Consider the following 25,620-nt stretch of genomic DNA (forward strand, 5'->3'; position numbering starts at 1 on the left):
TTTCAGATTCTTCATGTGTTTGTTTTGATTCTAAAACATTTATTGTTGAATAAGACCTGCAAGTGTGAATGACATATTTATAGATTTGTTTACGTGCTTGAATAATATAATAAAAATTTTAAATCAATATTGCAGAGGTCTATGAGTATATATTTCCTTTAAAGGGGATCTACATATTACTCGAGTCTGAGAAATGCAGGCCCAGATTAGCATTATGTAATTTATCGGTATTCTTGAGACACATTTTTGCCACCTAATTATCCAATTTCTTGACCTTATTTATAAGGATGCCATGGTAAGTCTTGGCAAACATATTGATTAAATCAATACATGTTTGTTGCCTTTGGCAATTTTGGTACAATTTTGGCGTTCCGGTGGTCCATTCATTTAGGGATGGTATAAAAAAAATAATAAATTTTGGAATGAAGTTTGGGCTTCACTTCATCTACCTAGAAAATCAGTGAAAGCTGTATTTGTTCAATCAATCCACTCTGAAGCCCAGTCTTCACTGTAGTGAAAAGAGAAGCCAAAGTGGGCTTTAAGTAGCTTTGGGGACTACAGGAGCGCTTCACTCCGCTTTGGGTAAGAAGGGGCCAGAAGGGACAGAGAAGATCCCAACCCTGGGGCGCAGTTTCCATCTCTCACTCTCCTCTTTTCAGTAGAAGGCGTGATATTGCCTCTGCCGTAGCCTGAGATCTGCCTGTATCTCAGTCACCGCCTGCAAGTCCTACCTCGTTCTGGAAGGTGGTCACACCCATCCACTGTAGATCCCAAGACAGGGATTTCACTGCAGGTTCAGACTCTGGATCATTGCCAGCCCCTGGACGCACACCACATGGACATGTGGTCTCACTTCTGTTTCCTGCTCTCCTCTGAGGATACAGGTGCCCATCTAAGCAGTCCCCCATGGGCTGCATAGTCTAACTGGCCCATTGACCCTAATTCTACCCAGCTCCAGTCCCAGCTGGTGCCACCCTGCAGCTACTCTGAACCTGAGAACTAACAGTTTTATGCCATCTTACCTCTCTGCTTGCTCTCACTCTCTGCTTCAACAGACATACCCCTGGATCACACCTGAGCAAAATATCCATCTATGCAAGAATCTTATTTTTGTCTATGCTTAAAACTGTCTCAAAAATATTGCTCACTTTAGTTCTCACTTCAAATAAATTTTCCAGAATGAGAGGCTGTGATTATGATCAAACTCTCAAATTTCTACTAGAAGTTCAGATTACTCTCCCAAAATCAAGGACCTTCTCATACCGGAAAGAACTGATTTCTTGCTACAGAAGGTCACACTTTCATTAAATAATGGCATATTTGAGGAGAGGTAGCACAACTAGAGTGATTAATAACACCTAGCTAATATCTAACCTTAAAATAAAAATTATCTTAAATTTTCAATATCCCCTTATGTGCCAGTACGGCAGACGGAACTCTCAAAAAAGCACAGCATGTATAACTGAAAAATTGTGCTCTACACTGGAATTTGACACAACATTGTAAAATGACTATAACTCAATAAAAAAAAGTTAAAAAAAAAGAGCACAGCAATACTTGTGGTCCCACGTGCCACTCTTCATCAAGGGGTAGAGTCTACTTTCCCTCCCCTTGAGGTTGAGTTGACTTTTGTGACTACAAATAGGATATGGAGGCAGCAACGCTGCACACTTCCAAGGCAAGGTCATAAGAGTTCCACCAGCTTTCTTTCTCAGAATGTTCACGCCTAGACCCCAAGGAAGATGCTGTGAGGAAGCCCAGGTCACATGGAGAGACCACATGTAGGTGTTCTGGTACCCAGCGAAAGTCCCAACCCACAGCAGCATCCCCACCAGACTGATGAGTGAGCAGGCCTTCAGGTAACTCCAGGCCCTGTCTTCAAGCCACGCCAGCGGAAGCTTGAAGCAGGAATAGCCATTCCCACCCATGCCCTGCCTGAAGTGCAGCTTAGTGAGCAAAACCATCATCATGGTTACTTTAGGCTACTAGGTTTTGGGTTGTTATGCAACAATAGACAACCGGAATAACTAAATACTGTGTTATCTCATTCAATCCTCATAATCACTGAAACACAGATATGATTAACTCCCTATTGCAGATGAGCAAACAGGTGCTGTGCTGAGCCATGGAAATACGTTAGTGAATGTGGCAGACACAGTTCCTGCCTTCAGCAAGCTTTAGGGTAGAGGGACTGTGTTCCCCCCTTTAGAACTATAAAGTATAAGCCCTCTCAGGCACTGCTGACCCTTCACTACACATGTGAGAACAAAGATCATGTCTTTCCCTAGACGTTGTCTTAATCATAACATTCTCCAGCAGGAACAAATCAAACCATGTGTTTCTTTTGGCTTTAGATGCAGTATGTGCATGCGTGTGTGTGTGTGTGTAACAACTGGTCTTGTTCTTGCAGAATTTTAGACTGTCTTAAAATATGATAGTTGACTATCTTTTTTCACTTGATTCTTTTAAGTATTTTTTCTGAACTTTTTAATAATTCAAGTAATACACATTTAATGGAGGGAAATTAGAAAGTATAATTAATAAGAAGTAAAATTATCCAAAAATACCAATATAGACAGATAACCTCTATGAAATATTATATAAAATAGGCTTCCAGGGATTTATTATGCCTGTATATCTATATCTCCTTTTGCTCCCACTCTTGCTGTCCCATCCTTAAATTTGGGTTGCTGCATCATTTCCATTCTAGCCAGCTTCCTTTACGCTGTCACACTCACAGTGCTCCAGGCTTCACATCAAAGCAACCCCATTGCATACGAGCTCCTAAGTCAGCTAACTCTGCCAACATCCTGCATCCTGCCTTGTTTTTCTGGGATGAGCATTTTCTGGATAATGAGGCTGTTAATTTCTCCATCTCATCTCTCAGTTTTAATGTATGTCCTTCAATTTTCTAATTATGGCATTGGCTCCTACCTACTGCCTCTATCTCTGCAATCCATGTGTGACCAACCCTACCAGCTTGACCTGATCCGAGACCCATTCCACCCAGACAGTGCACCTACCTAACACATCCTTGCCCTGCAGGGACAATCCAGGCATCAAATTTATTCAAACAACATCCAGCAGTAAGGAAGAGGGCAAAGTAAAGTCACACATATTAATCGGATGGCAGAAGTTTGCTGAGGGCACACTAGACTAAACTTTTAATTTCTTACAAAAACATCAATTCAAAAAGATAAATGCACCTCTATGTTCATTGCTGCATTATTTGTAATAACCAAGATGTGGAAGCAAACCTAAATGTCCATTGATGGATGAATAGCTAAAGAAGATGTGGTGTTTGTGTGTATACATATGATGGAATGTTACTCAGCCATAAAAAATAATGATATCTTGCCACTTGTGACAACATGTTTGGACCTAGAGAGTATTATGCTAAATGAAAAAAGTCAAAGACAAATACCATATGATTTTGCTTATGTGTGGAATGTGAAAAAGAAATGAACAAACATAACAGATGAGAAATGGACTCACAGATACAGAGAACAGGTTGTTGCCAGGGAGGTGGGTTGGGGGGGTGAAATAGGTGAGGAAGATTAAGAGGTACAAACTTCTAATTACGAAATAAATGAGTCATGGGGATGAAATGTACAACGTGTGGAATACAGACAATAATATTGTAATAGCTTTGTATGGTGACAGAGGATAACCAGACTTACTGTGGTGATCATTTTGTAACGTACAGAAAGATCAAATCACTATGTTGTACACCTGGAATTAACATAGTGTTGTAGGTAAATTACACTGCAGTAAAATTTTTTTAAATAAAAATTTTAAAAATCTTTTATAATTTCTTACGCTTCAACCAATATCATTCCCATTGGTAGTAGAAGTGAAATTATGGATGCTTAAAAACACTGTGAGTAAAATCAACTTGGCTTTGAAAAGCATAGTCCAGGGAGGACTCCCTTCAAGAATTTTTCATATTCCTCACTTGAGGAAAGAAGATGGTTTAACTAAACATGGAGTAACGTCAATGTTTAAGGGTTCCTCAGCCTTTGGCCTCACATATGTTCCTGTGTATCTACAACTATCTCAGATAGCCACGGTCATTAACACACAGGCTGTGACTCTGAAGTCTTGGCTACGAAGTTCTACTTCTCCCATTAGCAACATCTCACATTCTCGAATGGCTACCTCTAAATCCTGGCTTTAGCTGATTGTGGCAATCTGGGCTTTGTTATTTAAGAGAGATAAGATGACATATTGGTCTGGTTCCCACTATCTCAGAATAGCAGCCTGAAGTATTTGGAAAATGTGAACACAAAAATATTTAGGGATTGAAGACTGTAGGTTATTTGTTGTCTGGAAGAGAAAGAGCAAAAGATTATTACCCAAACAGGTTTGATATTGGGTTTTATCTTGCTGCCACAAGCAGACTATAGTTGAGAGTCTGTTGCCGTTTACCATGAGACTGTGGATTTACTCGTATCTCTAGCATCTCTCAATTATTCTTAGCTTCATGTTTAGTTAGGAACAGTGGAATCTGTGTGCCAACATGTTTTTAGCAAATACTATCCAGATCTGCCATTGATTTTAGCTGCTTATGGCCATGTAGAGACACAAAGCGGGAAAAGTGATGAAGAGAAAAGGCGCTTTCAGTGACAGAATGTTCAGAAAGGTTTCATGGGTTAGAGGTCAACTGCGTCTATTATGAATTTCAGTTTATTGCACCTTTTCTTTGATCCTACAGTACTTATGCCCGAAGAAACGATCCTGGAAAATAAGTCATTGTGGATTATCTTATTCATCGCATGGAGACATATTTTTAATAGCTCAGGGGCTCATACTTTTCAATCTTTATTTCTAAAAAAGACAGACTTCTATTTGCAACTGTTAAACACTGCTCTGCTCCTAAGAGACAGCCTTCCCTCAGTAGTGAATAGAGGCCACACACATCAGACCTTAGCAGATGCTATAGCAAAGATCAGTCCTCAGGAAGCCTGGGTAAGCTGGGTTTCCCAGGCTAGAGTTTTCTGAGCAATTAAAACTGCATTACTGAATATAACTTTCACTTGAGGTACCCATTCTGGCCATCTCTCATGTGATATTCTGCATTTAAATCAGACCACCCAAATGGAATAGAAATGTGACCAGCAGTTATCAGCATAGTTGAAAATATGAAGCCAAAATTGAATGACCCAAGAGATATTGTTTATACTATCTGCTTCCTCATGGTGTTACATGTGCATAAATGAAAGTATTAAAGAAAGGAACAGAAGCTGTCCAGATTGAACAGCTGGAAAATTGTATGACAAATCTGCAGTCTATTCACCTTTCATTTCATTCCACTTCTTTGCACCAACCATTTCCAGTCCTGTAGCACTACACGGGCTCATGGAAGTCAGTCATTATCTTGCTCTGAAACACTAATTCATATTGGGGTGAAACAGGCAGTGAGACTGCAGGAGGTTACAACAGTTGAACAAAGGGAAGCCAATCCAATATACTTTTTTTCTTATCTGAATGGGCATTTTAATGTCACTGAGAACAAAAGAATTGTCTTCCTCTCTCCTTTCCTTACCTCTGACCATCAAGGAAGACTTAGAAATGTTATTGTAATTATGGCTTACATGTCATCATTTCTTGATACTCTGGGGTATATAGAAAATGGAAAGATAATGTTTTACCTTGAAAGACTGAAATGGAAAAACCTTCTGTTCCTGGGCTCTCTCTGGAATGTAGCGATTTGTGTGATTGCAATCACAGAGCCAGCTAAAATAGCATACGAATTCTCCAATGTCTTCCTTCTGTCAAAAGAAACATTTCCATGAAACTACCTTTATAGCCTGGAATGGCTGTCTGCTTTCCAAAAAAAGCTCTAAATGGCTATTAAGCAACCAGTAACTTTGCCTAAATGTAGAGCAATTAGAACCATTTTCAAAGTTTTGAAAGATTGTTCTAACCTCCCTTCCTTTGCCAAGATTAGATGGAATCAAGAAAATAAGTAGCTTGGAGGTGAATAAGACTGAAGTATTTGGTGGAAGTTTCCTTAGAGACATAAACGAGTCAGCGCTATGTCTGAAAGTGAAATGTGTCTGCACCTTCAGAGCAATTTTTGAATTTTGAATTATTATGATTAAATGGGGGGAGTGGGATGCCATAATCACAGAGCATCTTCCTATTGGAAAAAAAAAACCTCTCGGATGCAGAATTGAACTAACCCTATTTGTCTATGCAGGGCACATCATTGCACATCCATGCAAGGCTCATCATTTGTTTTATTATTTTTCTCTACTTGATTTCCTTATTCTCATTTCCATCCTCTACACTACAGTCTCCTTCTCCAAAGTGCTTGAGATGTGTCCACATGTATGAACAGATACTTATAAACATACATTGTGTGTGCATGTGAACTCACATAATGGCACTGTGGTATAGATATTGTTTTGCTTCTTACTTTGGGGACCATGTTATGCTTTTAAGATCTACTGCTCTTTCTCTGTGAGCAGCAAATGCATTGTTTCTGACTGCTGCAGAGTCCAGGGTGTGCATTCGTCACTGTCTCTTTATCATTCCCCAGTATAGACACTTACGTGACCTCTAACTCCTCACAACAAGCAGTGCTGTAATGAGTATCCTTGTGCTGTTATTCATGGATCTGTAAGATGGTTTCCCTAGGGTACGGATACGGGAGGAGGATTTCATGGTCATGTATGCATATCTAATCTCACTAAGCTCTCTAGGACCTGCTCTCAGGACAACCAACCCGGCTTAACTTCCTCCAACAGAACATAGGACTTTTCGTTTCTTCACATCCTCATTAATATCTAATGTTATCTTTCTCTCTAAGTATTGATCATTTAATGGGTATAAAGTTGTATCTTGTTGATTTAACAATGTTGAGATGTTAGCATATCCTTTGGGCAGGGGAGGTTGAGAACATTTTCTTTGCAGGAGGGTGGTTATATTAGTAGGAGCATGCAGTTGCTTCAAAGTTTGTGAATGGGGAAGAGAGTGTGTATGGATGCTGAGCTGAAGCGGGTATTGGGGGCAGAGGTAGATGCTCAGCTTAATCTGTTTCGTCAGCCCTCCCAATGATTCTGTGAACTATACATACCATTTAATAAAACCTCTTTCTGCTCAAAATAGAGAGGGTTCTGTTGTTGGCAAACAAAAATGCTGGTCTATGCAGTAATTGGTACCATAAGTGGTTGCAAACCCTCAAGGAATAAAATGGGAATTTAAGATTGGCTATTCACACAGGTTAAGTTTGAAAACAGTGAGAATCTGGTTCCCATTATGACAGGTCACTGCAGGATTTTATCTGTGGACATTTATTTTTCCATATACATTTTGGAATAGATTTTATGAGAGCCTCAAAAATATGCTAAGATTTTTATTAAAATCATACTGAGTTTTATAGAATGATTTTGGGATAATTGACATCATTATAATATTGTCTATCGGTGAACATGGTTAGGCTCTCTAATATTGGGGCTTTCTTTTACGTCCCAAATAGCAGTTAAAAATTTTCTCCATAAAAGTTTTATGAATTTTTGTTCGATTATCTCCACTTTCAGGCGATGTCCATTTCTCTTCTAGTCCAATAACAATCTTGCCTTCATATCCAGGAAATTATAAACTATAATTTAATGTTGACCATTACAAACACATTATATGACCACTATAAAATACAAGGGAATGGTAGAAGAAAAATAATAAAACTGTTTATTATGTATAAATATATACTTTGCAGGTTTTTAAATGTCCTTGTGGATGCTGTCTGGATTTCTAATGCATTTTCTAGTCGGTTATGCTGGTGTAAGGAAACAGTATGGGTGAAGGAAACTTTCCACACTCTCTTATTTGTTCTCAGTTGATTCAGGGTTGTTTTTTTTTTAATGTAGATTACCTTATCATTTTTCAAATGATAGCTGTTTAGTTTTTCCCCTTCCAATCTTTAACATGTTATTTATTTGTTGCCATATTTTGCTGATCAGGACTCCAACACATTGTTGAACACAATCAATGACAGGGAAAGTCTTGCCCAGACTTAAAGGGAATGCGTAAAAGAAGAAAGATAAAGGCTTGGCAGTCTGGCCTCCAGATTGGCCACCACCCCCGGCAACCTACCCATCCCTGTACCCCACCATTCTCCTTTTCTGAGAATTGTCTCTCTCCGTTGCAACTAATAGTTCTTGGAGTGTGCAGTGGGAGGGAGGTTAGGGTGGTGGAAGACCCCAGAGCCTGCTCAGTTCCCTGTATTTGTCTGATTCCTCCCTCTCCTCCCTGGGCTCAAAGATTATGGTTGTGTCACCCACACTAGTCTGGGCTTCTCTGTTTCTGCCTCAAGTTGTGACAGAGAAGGCAAGATCCACCCAGGGCTCCCCTTTACACCCATGCTACGGTCCATCTGTGGCTTCTTGACCCCTTCCTCCCTAGGCTCATTTCAGAGGGAACCTGGAACCCAGCCAACTTCTGTCTCTCCGGAGATTTCTCAGTTTTTCCAGTATTAAAACTGGCAACTTCAGGACTGGATTTAGAGAAGAGATCCAGAAATTCCTTCAAGTAACGTCCTACATTTTTGCTATCTGAGACTGTTGTCTACACATGAAAACAACGGAGATGAAACTGGATTGACAATGTAATAAGGAGGTAGTCACAACCTGCATGGCCAACTGCGAAGCATTACCTATGAAATACTGTGGAAGTTGGCCAAAGCCTAGAAAGGAGGCTGAGTGCTAGCTCAGACCTCTGCATACCTTGAGCTCAAAACAGATTTCCCTAAAAGCTGGCGTCACAATCCTGAAAGGCAGATCAAGATCCTTTGCTTAGAGGGAGAATGACAGGGGAGCTGGTTGTAGCTGAAGAGGACAATGTGTTCTGTTTCCACATGCCTATCATCTAACTTTTAGTCTGTGGAGCTGGAGGTTGTGAAATTGGGTAAGAGAGGAAGAGAATGTGGCAACGGCAGATCATAGCACAGAAAGCCGGTGGCCAGACACCTTTACCCTTGAACACCCAAAACTGAGAGAGACGTACTCCCAGGGCAAAGGGAACAAATCAATGAAACGGCACTTCAGATAAACCCCAGGCTTTGGACCGCCCAACTCATGCCTCTTGCTTCTTCCACACATTATTCTCTCATAGGAAAATAGTATTTCTCAAAGATAAGCAATAATGGAAAAGTGCTGACATTGGACTTGTGCGTAGATATTAGATATACATGACAGGAGGAGGAGAACAGAAGCCAGAAACAGACAAGAAAATTTACCTACAAAGAGGAACTTCTAGACACAAAGATGTAATAGATAGAATAGTTCATTACAAATAATGGGCCACTCCTCACAGACTGTTGCTGTGGGAGTCCCTCATTTTATGGAACTCCAGATCTACTCTCTCTTGCAGGATCCAAGTGTGCTCCAGGGCGAATACCCTCCTTGCCTAGCTCTTGGTGGGAGCCTTGTTACCTCCGGTCCTCAGTCTCTCTGCCCTCCCCGAGGTGAGAGCCAGCCATGGGACCAACGTGTTCCCCAGACACTTAAAAAGTCTAAATCATGCTCCTCCCCCACCTCTCCTATCAAATTCTCTTTCAAAAGTAGAAAAGTTACCAAGTAAATCTATTGTATGAAAAGATTACATGTAAACTTTAATTTTATGTAGGCAGAATATAACCATAATTGTATGATTCAAAAACCAGAAGGATATTTATATATTTATAGGCAACTAGATATTTTTTTCAATAGCATTTAGCTTTCTTTTTTTAAATTGTGGTAAAATACACAAAACATAAATTTTACCATTTTAACCATTTTTAAGTATTCAGTTCAGTTTGTTGTGCTGTGATGAACCATCACCACTGTCTGTCTCCAGCATTTTTCTTCTTTTCAAACTCCTATCCAATAAACAGTAACTCTCAATTTCCCCTTCCCTCTGACTCCTAGAAATCATTATTCTACTTTCTGTCTCAATGGATTTGAGTACTTTAGGCACCTCATATAATTAGCATATAATTCTTATAGCATTCATTTAGCATTCTTAAAATCAAATAAATCACATTTTATAGGAATTTTATACAAACCTCTACTTTGTACACTCTTATTCTCCAAACTGATTCAAGAAAGATTTATTTTAGGCCATAACTTGTTTGGATGCACCATGTTATATTGTTTTCTTTCCTTTGGTATGAATACACAAATTTCCCTGAACTTTAATACTAGTAGAAAATTTATTCTGTATAGAGAAATAAAACTAAAGGGAAAAAATGAGAAAACAGAGCTATACACAGAGAAAAGGATCCCAGAAAAGAATCAATTCTGTGACTCAGTGGGTTGTGCAAGTTTAATTCAATCAGTAAGTGTACCAGTTGGTTGGAAACCACAGGGCTGAACATATATGTCCTGGACTGAAATAGAAGGCAAGGTGTTTGGCTGTGGTGCACCACATAAGCACATTCATAATTCAGAAAAAGAAAATATAGTCAGGCGTTTGTTCTGATTCTTGGTTTGGAAACTTTCAAATGTTGAAATCGTTAAGAAACAGGAAAATAGTATTCCTGAAATTTAAAACTGGTTCACTGGCTTTTTATAGTAGATATAGGTTTCATATTTATTATTCCAGGATTGCCTTTTGTAATTGAACTTTGCTTAGATAAGATTCTGAAAGACATCCTTCACTAATCATCAATCATTTAATGAATCTCTGCCATGTTTCAGGTGCTGTGCAGGGCACTAGGGGTAAAAGACACTACTTTCAAATAGTTCATGAAGGAAAAGATGACAGGTAGATAGGTAACTAGCTAGCTAGCTAGCAACAAGGCAGAGGGAAAAAGCAACATAAAAAGAAAAACAGAGAGCGTGAAAAAATAATGTGGCAAACTAAGAAATCTGAGTAAAGTGTAAATAAGAGTTCTTTGTATTGTCTTTACAACTTTTCTATAAGTGAAAAGTTACTTTTTAAAGGTGTTACAAAAAGAACAAGAAAATAGAATATATATGTGGAAAACAGGACAGAGATTCCTCAAAAGACTAGGAATAGACTTACCATATGACCCAGGAATCCCGCTCCTGGGCTTATATCCAGAAGGAACCCTACTTCAGGATGACACCTGCACCCCAATGTTCATAGCAGCATTATTTACAATAGCCAAGACATGGAAACAGCCTAAATGTCCATCAATGGATGACTGGATAAAGATGTGGTATATTTATACAATGGAATACTACTCAGCCATAAAAACCGACAACATAACGCCATTTGCAGCAACATGGATGCTCCTAGAGAATGTCATTCTAAGTGAAGTAAGCCAGAAAGAGAAAGAAAAATACCATATGAGATTGCTCATATGTAGAACCTTAAAAAAAAAAAAAAAGCCTAAATACAGAACAGAAATAGACTCATAGACATAGAATACAGACTTGTGGTTGCCAAGGGGGTGGGAGTGGGAAGACAGACTGGGATTTCAAAATTGTAGAATAGATAAACAAGATTATACTGTATAGCATGGGGAAATATATACAAGATCTTATGGTAGCTCACAGAGAAAGGAATGTGACAATGAATATATATATGTTCATGTATAATTGAAAAATTGTGCTCTACACTGGAATTTGACACAACATTGTAAAATGATTATAAATCAATAAAAAATGTTAAAAAAAAAAAGAAAAAAGAAAATAGAATATATAAGCGACCATAACTGGCTCAACTAGAAAGTCACGTTATGAAACGGTCTTCCAACCTTATTTTTAAAGGAAAGATTCCTCATCATGTTAATGAATATTTAGAGGAAAATGGTAATCCGTGGCAATAAGCTTGTAAAATATGTACTACACACCTCTCCTAGACAGTCTAGTACACATTTTAACATATTCAAGGATCAGAGAAGTCCCCTAAGAAAGGAAGCCAACTACTTCATTCTTTTAACACAGGATATCCCAATGTATTTGACCATAGAACTCTTTTTTTTTTAGAGTAACACCTATTAAAATAGAGATTTCAGAAATACCACTGTAAGATAAAGAGCATTATCTCAATTTGAGCGCATTCAAATTCATCTGCAAGAAGGAAGCTATTTGTAATGCTGTGTATGTTGCTGAGTTTATGCAGACAGATGCAGTTCCAGTTGGTTCTCAGATACCTTCATGTGCAGGTATAGACATGTGGCCCCCCTCTAATTAGAAACTCTTATCCTTAATGTGGTATTTATTGAATCTCATGCCGAGATAAATAGTTTTTGTTTATGCAATTTCCCAGGACTAATTGCCGAGTTTTTGAACAGCCTTTCACCAAGCTTTGATGAGTACAATTAAATGAACCACTAAGATAAAACAAATCATCAATTCAGCCACTTATTGTGAATCAGTTAATCTTGGAGTACATGCTGTAAATCTAAGATCATTGGCCTTTTGTTTGAGATTGCTAAAGGCGAGATTACCAGATAATTTTTCTTGTTCTCTTTGAGTCTTTCCTCAAAATTCCCTAAGAGTAGAGGATGACTTTGGAAATACAGCATCACCAATAATGAAACAACTCTGGTTACATGAACTCTCAGTGTATGTCTCTTTAGCAGAAAGTTTCCATCCAAATACCTTGAAATCTAAGTTAAAAATAACTTTTCTTTCATTGAAAAAAATTACAATTAATATCTTAAATAAGGCATCTTACTTCTTAAGTGACAAAAAATTTCATGGAAGTGAAGTTAGAGAATGCTAATTTGTAAAGTCCATAAATTAAATGTGTATTCAGGTGTTATTCACTCCGATATTCTGCTCCCTTCTGTGTGTACATTTAAGGCAAATGTCCAATACCTCATTAAAATGGAAAATATCAATTCAGTTTTATAAAGAATATAGTGAACTATCTCTACAATACTATGTTATTGCTAGTAACAATAAAGATATTCCCTAAGGTAGGTTTTCTTTATAATTACACGTGTAAATTCATAGAACAGAATATAGGGATTCTTAAAGAACTGATATCATCTAATAATGAATGAATCCTTATTTAATTAATTGACTACATTGCTAAAAAAGCAAGTGTATTAATGTAAACTATGGAATTATTATGCAGATAAAAGCAAGAAAAGATAATGCCAAATAGACAAAGCTTCAAATGTCAAACTGTCATTTTTCCATGATATTCCTAATTAGCATATTTCTTCATAGTTCTTTACAACTAATTCGGCATACTGTGTGAAGTGCCATTTAACCATGTTAATTAATTATCTTCATTTCTTTGACTGACCTTGTGCCTTGGAGTATGTGAAATAATGGAAAGTAAGAAAAGACAGAACGACTAAACAAAGATAGAAAATGAAGAACCTAGTATCTCCTGCTGACCTAAGTGACAGTTTTTGCAATATAAAATGACACAAGTTTTATTTCTGATGGTAGGTTATTATGTGGAAAATGCTTATTTCTGTTTTCTTGGTTAGATCAAAGGTAGAGAAAGTAAGATTTAATTATTTACAAAAGAACTGCAAGTTAGAGTTTGGTTGAATTCATTGAAACATGTCATAATCACCTATCATTCATTCTTCCATTCACTCAGTCATTTAATCCTGGAAATCGTAAACTACAGCCCCTGACCAGTCACCAGCTCCTGTAAATATAGTTTTGCTGGAACAAAGCCTCTGCCTATTCCCTATATTCCCTGCGGTTGCTCTCACACTAAGACAGCAGTGTCGAGTAGCTGTAACAGAGACATTAAGGTCCACAAAGCCTAAAATACTCACTACTGAGCCGTTTACAGAAAAAGTTTGCTGACTCTGGATTTAATCAGGCATTAGTCATTTGTTATCATTTAATAACATTTATATTAATAAATATCATTTAATAAGTGTTTCGCAGAGTCTACCAGGCATTGGTCTCAGTGCTAAGAGTAAAGCAATGAACACGCAGAGGTAGCTTCTGCACCCGCGGGGTTTATGTGCTAGCAGAGGAGACATCACACAGCAGTGACATCAGCAGTGACCCAGTCTAGAAAAGGGGAAGCAGAGCAAGTTCTGAGAACGCAGATCAAAGGCACCAAAACCTGGAAGGCGAGGGGTATAAGAAGGGTGATCCTGGAAGGAAATGATACCTAAACTGAAATCTGAAGGATGAATAGGAGTTAGTCCGGCAAATAAGGCCCCGCCTGGAGGGAGAAGGAAAGAGTCTAAGGTGGCTTGTGAGTGTTGCAAGGGGCAAGACGCACCAAGTGCAGAGATAAAAGGAGGCATGGCATGAGTGGCTGGGCCATCTAACATCCTTCCAAGTCCAACGACCCCCACTTCGGGCTCTCAGATGTCTGCCCGTGATCCCTCAGCAGATAAAGTACATTCTTTACTGGGTTTGTTTGCCCTAAAAAACTAACAGCCCGAGGTAATGCCTAATCTCACAATAGCTCAGGCTGGTTCATTTCAGCCCACCATATCAGAGTCATAAACCCCAGCACCTTTGGACCCTAAACTTCTTAAACTCACTTACAACCAATCAGAACTTGTGCACAAGCCGATCAGGCACCTTGTGACCCAACCTTATAAAAAACCCCAAATACTGGCCCTTGGCACTCATGCAGGCACCTCTCGCCTGTGTGACGTGCTGCTGTCTATGGCAGCGTACCCTAAGGAACTCTTTTTCTATTCCCAGAGTTTATCTCTGGTAAATTCTTTTACCAACCTGAGCATCACCATGTCACCGACAGGCCACACTGTGCCCACAATATGAGTGATATCCGTTCTTGTCAGAGCAAAGACTTCTAGGGACAAAATGGTCAAAAGAAAGCTAGAAAAGCAAGCAGGACCCGCATTATGCTGAGTCTCATGAGCAGTTTATCCTAAGGAAAATGGAAAGCTGTGAAAGGATTTAAACCATGGGATAGATACCACCATATTTGCATTTTAGAGTGATCACTTAGATTTCAGTATGGAGCCTGGAGGGGAGAAAGGCTAGAGTCAGTAATAACAATTCAGAAGCTATTATTGCAGAGATAGAATCCCCGGTTAGGGACAAGGGAGGAGACTGGCAAATCCTCTCCCTAAAAAGCAACTATAAATCTGAACAAAATTGGCCAAAAAAAAAATCATTTTTCAACAGACTGGAAATGAACAAGAGCATGTAACAAGCTGAGAAGCATTTATACTTAAAAATCTGCTTAACCTCCGAGGTAGGAACACTGGGAATCTGTGGTGCTGTGGACCCAGGCTGCTCCCACCCCTCCCCCCGCAAGGCTAACAAGGAGATTTTTCTAGGGCAGGGCAGGTCTTAAGGACCAGCAGCTTCTTTCTGACTGGCAAAGGGGCTCCCTCAATTGGGTGCGGTGGGAAAAGCCCACACCCAGCGGCGCTGTGGGTGGAAGTGATCATCAAAACGGTGGCTTGAGCAGGGAAGGCTCACAGCTCTGCTGGCTTGAGGTTGTAGGCATCGCTGGGGAAGGCGTATGTCTCGCTTCTCTGTGTCTCTGCCAGACACTGGAGAAAACCCAAACAAGTTACAGGTGCCTGGCTGACTCTGAAGCAGAACACATGTGCAGAGGAGACACAAAAGGGCCTAGTGGAGAGTAAAAGCCTGGGCATACTTGGAAATGGCATGAACTTTGAATGCCACCCCCCTTACCCATACACTTATCTATCACCAGAGCAGGGTGGGCCACCTCTGCAAGCCCTGAACATTTAGGGTCCCAGGTTTCTAAACTGGACAGTGACTTCAGCATGAAAGACCTGTCTTGTCTGAGCACATAAACATCTCCGGAGTTCTTAACTCTATCCAAACGTCTCTCTGCTGCTCAGCTGTTTCTCCTCTTCCATTTCAGAAGATAAAAATCTCTTCTTAAACTGTCAAAGAGGCCCTCTGGCTCTCACACTTAGCCTTTAATAGTTTGTTAACTGCCCTCAATCTCTCATTATCCCATCATAGGACATCAATATAGTTTGTTAATAAGACGACTCCACTCCTTGTAGACCTTGGTCCCCCCTCTTTTCCCATGCCAGAATCGTACTGTCAAGAGCATTCCTAACCACTGGGACATTTCCCAAGGTCATCACTGGGGAAATTTTCAGCAATTAGGCTCTCATCTCAGGCCACAGACTATATCATGCCTTCCCCATTCCACTCAGGAAAAGGCCCTTTGTGTCAGCTAGACCCAAGCCCCATCTTACTGTCAGCTTTCTCAGCCCCAACTCTTGGTACTCCTGTCTCAGTTTAGGTCTTCCAAGAAACAGACACTAAGATGTATTTTAGACATGGGAAATTTACAGGGGTAAGGGTAAAGGGATGCGAGCAGGAATGGGCATGGAGAACCTCAGACTGCAATGCAGGTGCAGGTATGACTCTTGCAAAAGAGAGGAAAGGAAGGATTGGGTGGGAAGAGGCTCAGACCTCAATGCAGTTCAGAGAAAATCTTGGCAAGACTGATGGCAAGCCCTTGAGAAAGGGTTACTGTCAGAAGAATCCTGCATCAGGCAGGCATGGCCCCAGCTCAAGTACCCACACCGTGTTCAGTCACTGGCTCAGTCAGTGGTTGGGAGCAGCCAGGGAAGCATGGCTTGGGAGTGAATTCCATGCGGCTCTAAGGTGAGGTAGCTGAAAGCTGTAAGTCAACTGTGACCCACAGTACTTCCTGTTGAATGGTGCTGGGGCCAGTGCAATTCCATCACTGTACCTGTGTCCTTCCTCGGGGTTTCTGTGGATCCCTGGACTAGAGTGTTTGCATTCAAAGGTCTCTTCTTCTTCTGAATTCCTGCTCCTAGTTAAGTGCTCTGTCTCCTCCAGTTATCTTACCACCACTTCTGGCTTCCTCAATGCCCTCTTGGCATCTATGCTCCAAATTCGACAAAGACCTCCACCTCATTCCTCAAAATAGCCCTGTCACAGTACTATGATAGGTATCTGACAAATGAAAGATTTGGTGATAATGGGGGAATTCCAAGGGAGAGAAATGAAGAACTTAAATTTTAATTTTGGATGTCATCATGTTTAAAGTACACTGGCCCTTCTCTGCTACAAGGAACCTCTTACTTTTTTTCTCATCCATTTCTTACCTTGGTCTCAGTTCTCAAAATTTCCCTTCTCCTAGGTTGCCTAGAAGAGAAAAGATAATCAATATTCCTCTCTTTTGCATCCCTATATGTAGTATGTGAACAATCTTTCTGTCTTTTATCTCTACTGTTACCTAAGATGGAGTCTAATTGGGCAAAACCAAAAAAAAAAAAAAAGGGTTAATTAAGGTGTTTATACTGAATATTGCAGTCAATACTGGATTTCTGTACTTTATCATATCTTGGTTTTGGTCACTACTGACTATAGTTTTTGTTAACAAATTATTAAAAACTCAATCTTAGATTAAAAAGGAGGTTATGATAAACTAATGCAAAGATACAAGAAAACAAACAGCTGTAAGCCACATCCTTTTCTGTGCAACTCTTTATCTCAAGCTCATTTTCTAATCTATTGATATTTTTATCTTTGAAAATGTTCAGTAATGTCATGTGTACCTAAAAAAAGCCTACATATCAGTTTATGAACAGATGTAGGCATGTAGCCAACATGTATAAAAGGAAAATGTTTTAAGGAGCTGATTCTTTGATGTGAGGTTCTTTTATAAGAATTTTTCTTTATCTCTCCCATAATAATAATAATAAAAAAAAAGAGCCTAGTTCAAAGCACAATCAGTCTTTCATGGTAAGGACAATGGATGGAAGCAATTTGAAGCAAATGCCCTTTGATTAAACAGATGACTATTTGACTTCTTAATAAATAATCAACATCAAAATAAAAGTCTAGATCTTTTCAAGTTCACATGGGTATGGTTTATTTTAGCAGAATTAAAATGGTATATGCCCTTTGGACTTTGTAGCTTAAATATTTAAAAAAGAATCCTTGGAAATAATTTTAAAATAACCCAACTTCATTCGTGCACCAAAGCATGGAAAACTGAAGGCAAATCAAGATCCCTAGAATATATATATTTGCCTTTCAGCAGCACCTTGTACCTGTAGCTTTGATTCTGAAACTGCCCTTGCATATGTTTGTTTTGAAGTCACTTTTGATGGAGGAGGTATGTGCTGCAATACACAGATAAGCAGGAAATGAATCATGGAAGAAAAAATCTGTTAGCTCCAAAACTCAAAGAGAGTAACTGCCCTAGCACTGCATGTTTGTCCCTTTTCCATTTAAGAATTTTCTCTACTCCAAGTAACGCCATGATTGCCCCAGTTTTAAACCAGTCTATCCTGCACTTGTACTAGTTTATTATCATCTTTTTCTTACCTACAAGTTCCAAAGGAAAGTGATCACTTTCACACGTGTTCTTTGTGGGGATGCCCCAGCAGCGGTGGCTCTGATCACACAGCCGGAAGACTGGCTGCCCTTTTATTGACAATGCCTGGGGCCCGTGCTTCCATCATAGCCAGCCCTTTGAAAGTTAGATTTATGTTTTCTTCCCCATGGTCAGGACAAGGTGTGCTTCTCAGTGAGTTGGAGATCCTTTCTCCTTAAACACACACAAAGCATAAAAATATAAAACAATGGCTCTGCTGCACCCAAGCTTACTTCTTATTAAATAGTTCTCCAAGTAGGCATTAGCTGAGGAGAAAAGACTCTGTGCAGGATATCTGCCCACAATCCACTTGTCTTTTGCTTATGGCAAAGAAGAGAGATTTCTTAAGTGATGAAAATTATTAAACTAGCACTAAACAATTCATATCCGCCTGGAAACTCAGATTATGATCTTAAGTGAAACAGGGACTTTGCAGATGTGATTAAGTAAGACACTTGAGAGAAGATTATCCTGGAATAGGGAGGGCCTGAAATTCAATGATTTGACACCTTGATTTCAGACTTCTGGTCTCCAGAACAGTGAGAGAATAAATCTCTGTTGCTTTAAGCCACCAAGATTGTGGTAATTTATTTTTGCAGCCCCAGGGAATAGATACAGTACATAACTATTTACACACACACACACACAATTATCATCTTGGAAAGTTTCCATAAGAATCAGCGGCTCCTACTGAAGGCTTGCACTGTCCATTTAGAAATACATAAAGGTAGTTTCAGCTTCAAATGATTGGAAGATGATACAGGCATTGGGTGGGCAACATTCATACCAGTCCCACTCATTGAAACACTGTTCAGTCTTCTACACAACCTTTGACTATCTCATTCGACATTTATGTAGGTGAAAAATTAGTTGATAATCACTTGAGACAAGAACCGTATATTGGTGAACACACAGTATTTTGGCATAGTTTTAATATACATTCATTTCCTGAACTTTGGGGGAAGTACATTACAGTAAAGTGAGAGAAGTTTGCATTTTCTTTTGTTTGAATCACACCAATGCAACTGTGTTGGTCTGCATTTGCAGGTGTTTGCCTCAAAGCATCTGACCTGTTAATTTCATTGTGCCTGAATATTTACATAATGAAATAGATATTGTATTAGTCAGGCTTCTCCAGATTAATATGAAGAGATTTATTATAAGGAATTGGCTCACATGATTATGCAAGCTGACAAGTCCCAAGATCTGCAGGGTAAGGCACTAAGTGGGAGACCAAGAGGAGCCAATGGTGCATTGTCTGAAGTGCAGTTTGAAGGCCAGCAGGTGTGGGACCTAGAAAGGGCTGATGTTTCAGTTCAAGTTCGAAGGCAGGAAAAAAGCCATGTCCCAGTTTGAAGGCAAGGAGGAATTTTTACTTGGGAGAGGGTCAGCCTTTTTGATCTATTTATGGCTTCAACTGATTGGTTGAGGCCCACCCACATTAGAGAGAGAGAGATTTGCTTTACTTAGTCTACTGATTAAAATGTTAATCTTATTCAAAAACACCCTCACAGACACATCCAGAGTAGCATTTGACCAAATGTCTGGGCACTCTGTGGCCCAGTCAAAATGACTCATAACATCAACCATCATAGATATTAATATATAAATTGCTTTTCTTTCATTTCTACCTCATATTTTACTTAAAACATTATATTGGTTTCTGAAAATAAAATTGTATAAGAAGGTTATATTATTGATGAATTTCCTTTTCAACAGTAAAGAAGGCATTAAAAATACATTATAAAGAGGAGTCATTTGCCATTAGAAGGTTGAGAAAAACTAATCTAGATAACTAATCATACATACATATTTGTACATTTTACAGTATTTCTGTGTAACAGAAATTCAAGAAAGAACTCCTCAGAAGAGTATGCACATTTAAAATGTTAATAAACGCAATAGCAACAGGTTTCAAGACAAGAACTCTTTCCTCAAGGGAAATTATGTGCTAAAGACTATAAAGCAGATGTAAGTAGAGCTGCTTTTGAAACAAGGATGGAAATCTGGAAGCCTCGCCCATTCCTTTCTACAGTCTCTGGGCATCTCTACGGAGCTCCTCAGGCTTCAGGAGCACAGCTTGAAAACACTGGCCTGAGTGCACTTTACCCCTTTCTTGGTGGCTTTGGCTTTGTAAGACTCGCCCTCCCTTGATGGCATCTCCTCACCCTCCCTGACATCCAGGTGTTATCATCAGGTTAAGCGTTGGCCCATTTATCAGTCGTATAGATTAACCAGCTAGAATCCTCATGCTGCCTTCATTATTGTTATTTAATTTTTGGAAATGTTTTAAATACATGTACTGGAAAGTCCATAAAATGTAAATATACAGCGTAGTAACACAGCATAATGTACATACCTACATAGCCACTACCCAGATAAAGAAATGCGACAGCACCCCAGAATCACCCCAAACACAGCCACCTCCCTCCTCACCAAAGGTAATCACTGTACTGACTTTTATACTTAACACTTCCTTGTTCTCCTTTGTACTTTTACTCTAGTATATACTGGATCTAAGTAAATACACTAGTTTCTTTTTTGCCTGTTTAGGAACTTCATATCAAAGGAATAGTATAATATTTATGTTCTGCTTTTTGGTGCAATATTAGTTTTGTGAAGTTTGTATGTGCTGGTGCATATGGCTGTAGTTTTAAAAAAATTTTTATTGCTATGTTGTAGTCAATCTATGACAATATCACAATCTATCCATTTCATTGTTGGTGAGCATTGGCTGTTTTTCAGTTTAACGCTATCATAAATAATGCTGCTAAGAACTTTCTTAGATATATCTTCTGGTTCCCATAGTCTTGCATTTCTATTTCACGTATAACTGGAGGTAGAACTGCTGGGACATAGGATATGAACTTAAGCTTTCCATTCTAGGTTGTTTTGCTAAATAAACAAACAGTGCTACTGTTTGGTTTTAAAAAGAATTTGTCCTGTAGCTTACCTGATAACCATGCATAATTGCAATCATCATTTTCTCAGATATTCTCCATAATATTTTATAAAATGTAGGATTGTATGGGGTTTCTTTTAGGGTGATGAAAATATTCTAAAATTGAATAGTGGTTATGGTCGCACAACTCTAAATATACAAAACCCCTCTGAATTGTACACTTTGAAAGGGTGGATTTTGCAGTATGGGAATTATATCTCAAATAAGCTATTATAAACAAACAAGTTAAAAAAACAAATGACAATAAGAATTCAGGGTGGTTGATGACAGAAGCGATGTTATAGGGGACTCTTACTCCATCAGAAATTAAGTGTGGGGGGAGGCAAGAGGCAAGGAGCAGGGGAATGGGAGGCGGAGGTAAAGGAGGAGGACAGTAAGAAAGCAGTAGGTTTGGATGGTAGCTTAGGAAACTATTATGGTAGCTTTATTTGATGATGGAAATAAAGACAAGAAAATGGAACGGAATTGATGGAGTACTTTAAGCAATGATTATGTCCAGGAGCACTATTCTGGGGGGGAGGTAATTAGGTTAATTAATTTATTTTTTTATTTTTAGAAGAGGTACTGGGGATTGAACCCAGGCCCTTGTGCATGCTAAGCATGCGCTCTACCACTGAGCTATACCCTCCCCTCAGTGATTATGTTTAAATATGCGTGATTTTCCGATCTGCACATATCAGCTCTCCACATCCTGCAAAGTGTTAATATGTTCATGGAATACACGAGGGAAAGTGAGTGGTAGGGGTGAAACTCAGGATCACAAGGTTAATACATAGAGATAATAATAATAGTAATGATCAGAGCTAACATGATTATTTCACATTTACTTTTAATTTACTATAAGGTCTCAATCCCAGCTGTATCACTTACTATCTGTGTAACACTGAGCAAGTTACCCAGCTTTTCTTGCCCTTATGTTTCCACGCAATAAGCTACTACTGTGCATTGCAGTTCCAGGAACGGTGTCACAGGAATTGCCTTTGTTTCCCCACTGTACTTTAAAAGAGGATGCGCAGTGGTAGATACGCCAGTTTGAAGGAGTGCACACTTACTCTGCCCCTCCCCGCCCACCTCTGACATAATCACCTTAATGCAAACGTTAATGAGGTAAGGCTTAATGAGGTAAGGCTGTTGGCATGAGACAGGAACATCCCCTGTGTCAAAAGAACACAGAAAACTGCCTTTCTGCTTGAAACTAGAGAAAAGGGGAACACGTCTTGACAAATCATCCTGTCACACAAGCATCTTGCTAGCTGAAGAATTCTAAGCAGTGTAACTACAAAAGCCCTTGCTAAAATTGCATGGTATTCTGTGCCTCTTAAGGTATGAGGTGAGAAACCTTTTTTTTTTTAATCCACAAATGATTCTTTGAGATAATTTCTTTTTTAAATTAATTAATTAATTAATGTTTAGAGAAAGTGGGGAAATAAGCTTCTTGCTGCTAACAGATATGGGTAACCCGACTCATATGACCATTTTGTTCATTGAGAAGGTCTGTGGACGTGTAAAAGTCCCCAGAAAATTCCAAAAGGCTGTTGCTATCAAACGAGTCAGGACGGCTTCTTCAGCAGCTGAATGTCACACTCTGTAACACTTTTCCTCCATAAATGAAGGCCCTGTTTCATAAATGGCCTGGATGCTTCTGATTTTATTGGAACTATACTAAGAAGTTGGTTGGAGGTGAATTCTGTCCTTGTGGCTAAAGGTGCACGAATTCAATACAGCGAGCGCCTGAGCCGCCACTGGGTCTCACACCACCCACATCCCAGGTGGAGTTACGTGTCCTCAAGGAGACTGCTTTGAAATTCTAGTTTTTAAAGCACGCTTTTCAGAGCAGCCAAGCACAAATGACTGTGTGTATATTTACTGCGCTTTCTGCATCCTGTGTATAAAAGCTGTATTGAACGTTTATGAGGGTTCTCTTCTGAAAAACTGCAGATCATAATAGAAAGTATGTTTCTGCATTTCTACCAAAACCTCAGTCTCCAATAGACTGAGGACCTGAGGAAGCCAAGAAATAAAAAGAGGGGGTTGGTTACCGCAACATATAGTTTTCTTGGCACAAATAGATCTGTTTCAGTCACTCGGGCCTCAAGGCAAAAGGACAAAAGAACCCAAGCAGTTCCACACCCTTTGCCCACATCTGCCCGTGCCCTGCTCCTTTCCTCCACAGAGAGCAAGGGCGAGGAAGAAGTGAGGTGGTAAGGGCCCTGAGTTCTGAAGAACAGAGTAAAGGGAGATGCTGGAAGCCCTTTTCATCTTTTCCCATCCCATATCTAGTGTATTTTCCTTGACTTTCAAATGACTTGGTCAAACAGCAGAGGCCTAAGAATAATGGCCTCCAAATGTTTGCATTAAGTTGCCTTATTTCCAAGGTCACCGAGAAACAAACATTCACTGTGTTTATTGTTTGAAAAGCATTTAAATATGCTTGATTGCCTCCCAACCGCCTACATGTGGCAGTCAGGGTCCAACAAGGAAACCACTTTATCATTTTTTAATCACGGGAAGTCAATGCAGGAATTAGGTACAAGGGTAACAAAAGAGCTGGAAGGCAAACAGGAGTTAACGAGGCAACCCAGTGATGAACAATGGCAGAGAGAGGGGTAGGGAGGGAGCGGGGTTTCCAGAGGCCAGAGCCAAGGTCACGGGACAGTAGCTGGCACCTCAGTGGCCCTGTCCAGGGGGAGCTGAGCCACAGGGCAGATGCAGCCATGCTGGCGAAAGCACTCCAAGCAGGGAGCTGTCCTGGGAGCTCCCTGGTCCTGCACCCACAACCCCTCACCAGTTCTGGGCCAAAGCCAGAAACCAGCTAACACAGGAGTCTGGGAATCACAGCCTGTAGGCAGAGGTCAGCCCCAGAGCAGAGCAGGGGAAGATAAATGAATCTGAGGGCACACTGAGATCGCATTTTTCGTGACTATTCTCTGAGTTGTCAAAGCTAAAGAATAAATACATCTGATATGAAATCGTTAGCTTATTGGATGATGGGAAAGACTAGTTACTAAAGGCTGCAACAGCCAAAGAAATTCCACCTTACCCCTACCTGTGAGCTCAGTACCACTCACCTATTGTAGTGTCAGTCTCTACAGTTCTCCTGGCAGAGGCTTCTGTCCAAGGGGACCCATCACAGACTCATGCAGGGGACCAGTTGCTTTTTTCTTGCCATCGTTTCAGTATTTTCTCATACATATTCACACAGGAACTATTATGCGGCATTGTAGGAGCTGTCACAAGGAGAAGCGGCTGTGGCATGAGTCCACGGCTGACAGGGTGCTTTTGCCACATGTCTTCCAGAGCTTCAAGCTTTGGAGAGAAAAGGAGAGAGTGTGTAATGTGAATGAGCAGTGAGTTACAGCTCCTGTACTTTTTGGGAAGTAACTAGAGTAAAATCACCTCTTTCCTTTCTTTTTATTTTCCTCTCTTTTTTAAGGAGAAATATTCAGGCTATCTCAGGGTGGGGAACAAGAGCAGTCAGAGGAAAACAGCTGGAATGTATCTGCAATGGGAGTGGACAAAAACGCTCCTTCTGTGCCATCAGTGAATTGCTGCTGTGAGAAAGCCCACATAGCAACCTCTTTACCGCCAAAACAACTCTCCCTGAGGCCAGTTCCCAGCTTCCCATGCACACCCAGCACACGTCCCAGCTGTTTGGCAGTGCGAGTCCTTCCCGAGGGCTCAGAGCCTCAGATCACGACAGGAGCTGCCATGTCTAAGGGACCTTCGTATCACATGCAATGGAGGGGCACAGGGGATCTGGGCAAGTCCTTGGAGACAGGACACCACACTAATCGACTTGAGTAAAGAGAGGAAACTGTTGTCTTTAATGGAAGTGACATAACTGGCATCTACTGAACACTTTGTATGTAGGCTCCCTGTTACCTTATTGCATCTTCCCAACAACTGTATGTGGTCACGTTTCTGATTCCCCTCATTTCACAGGTGAGGATCCTGAGGCTTTGAGGTTGGGTTATTTGTCCAGTGTCACACAGCTAGTAAACAGCAGATTTGAGGCTCAAACCTAGGTCTGTCTCTCTCCTCGGAGCCCAAGCTCTTCAACCTTGTGCTATTCTGTGTATCAACTCTGAGGGAAACTCAGTGGGCAGTTTGAATGTTCAGTGCAAACAGTCACTGATCTCTTTACCCGTGATTTATGAAAGAGACAGTAAGACAGAATCAGTACTTGTTTGTTCTCTCCGCATGATATTTGAATGCAAATGATCAGTGAACTCTTGCTACTTATTCAGTCTGACTGAGTCACATGGTATCTGCTAATGTTCTAAATGAGTCTATGTTCTGGATCTCTGCAGCTACCCGAGCCCTAGAGAATCACTGCTCTAGTTCTGTAACTCTTCTTCCCAGACCTTCTCAGCTGGAATCACCCAAGACTGGAATCT

General features: G+C 40.0%; 1 long non-coding RNA gene across 3 annotated transcripts in view; it reads right to left on the bottom strand.

Annotated features, from left to right (window-relative positions):
• Positions 1-25,620, bottom strand: part of LOC105074627 (uncharacterized) — a 409,795-nt gene that overhangs the window by 125,183 nt on the left and 258,992 nt on the right. For 2 of the 3 annotated variants that reach the window (XR_012507504.1, XR_012507505.1), the window contains 4 exons: positions 24,292-24,529; positions 18,213-18,435; positions 16,985-17,024; positions 5,652-5,771 (listed from right to left, as the gene is read on the bottom strand). This is a non-coding gene — a long non-coding RNA (uncharacterized LOC105074627). The remainder of the gene's footprint in view (positions 1-5,651; positions 5,772-16,984; positions 17,025-18,212; positions 18,436-24,291; positions 24,530-25,620) is intronic. The other variant, XR_012507506.1, reaches the window with a different exon arrangement.

Source organism: Camelus bactrianus, chromosome 6 (genome assembly GCF_048773025.1).
Source record: "Camelus bactrianus isolate YW-2024 breed Bactrian camel chromosome 6, ASM4877302v1, whole genome shotgun sequence".
Taxonomy (NCBI): Eukaryota; Metazoa; Chordata; class Mammalia; order Artiodactyla; family Camelidae; genus Camelus; species Camelus bactrianus.